Source organism: Nannospalax galili, unplaced genomic scaffold, assembly GCF_000622305.1.
Source record: "Nannospalax galili isolate Female #2095 unplaced genomic scaffold, S.galili_v1.0 scaffold442, whole genome shotgun sequence".
In the NCBI taxonomy this organism is placed as follows: domain Eukaryota; kingdom Metazoa; phylum Chordata; class Mammalia; order Rodentia; family Spalacidae; genus Nannospalax; species Nannospalax galili.
In genome coordinates this window covers 738,573-739,316 of record NW_008348806.1, presented here as the reverse complement: position 1 = coordinate 739,316, position 744 = coordinate 738,573, and the positions used below count along the sequence as shown (strand labels likewise).

At 40.6% G+C, this 744-nt stretch overlaps 1 protein-coding gene across 3 annotated transcripts in view; it reads right to left on the bottom strand.

The window, feature by feature from the left end:
• Positions 1-744, bottom strand: part of Lrrc40 (leucine rich repeat containing 40) — a 36,036-nt gene that overhangs the window by 6,015 nt on the left and 29,277 nt on the right. The gene's annotated exons all lie outside the window — the stretch shown is intronic.

Below are 744 nucleotides of genomic sequence, written 5' to 3'. Positions count from 1 at the left end.
AGAGAAGAGAAAAGCAACACCACAAGAAGACAGAAGTCAGTCCCAGGCTTGGCCCATGCTGACCCCTAAGCAGCATAGGTCAGAACTTGAAGAGGAAGAGTTAAACATCTCTAAGTTTAGTGGTTTTACTTACATAATATCACCTGCCAAATAAAATTAAGCTATACAAATTAACAGTTTTAGTATACCACATTAGCAAAGAGAATCACATCTACCACAGGCTGCCACTGAAGACCATGAGTGGAAAGACTGAGTTCTGTATGTGATGGGCAGAACTCTTGTGGGAAGCCCCTGGATATGCAGGCTCCAAAGGGCAGTCACAGCCTCCCCAAACTAATTTTTCTGAAATTTGGCCTAAACAAACAGTACATTTCATTTACTACTATAAGTACTCTTCTGGTACATACTAAATTAGATTTTTACAATATAATTTATGGCACAAGTTAAATACTTTTACTAAATAAAGCTAAGCATTCAAGATACAATTACATGTAAAACCCCACAAGCGAACAGCCTGACTAGAGCACAGTAAGTTAGCAGACTGGGAGGGACAGGACCCTAAGCTATGCCCTTCATGTCACCCAAAATGGTATGGACTTTATGAATCACATATCTAAACATAAGAAGGGGAAGTATGGGTCAGAAACACTCCAGAGCAAGGTAGTCTTTGCTGTCTTCTTGGCTTTCTAAGTTGCTACACACACACACACACACACACACACACACACACACACAGAGAGAGAC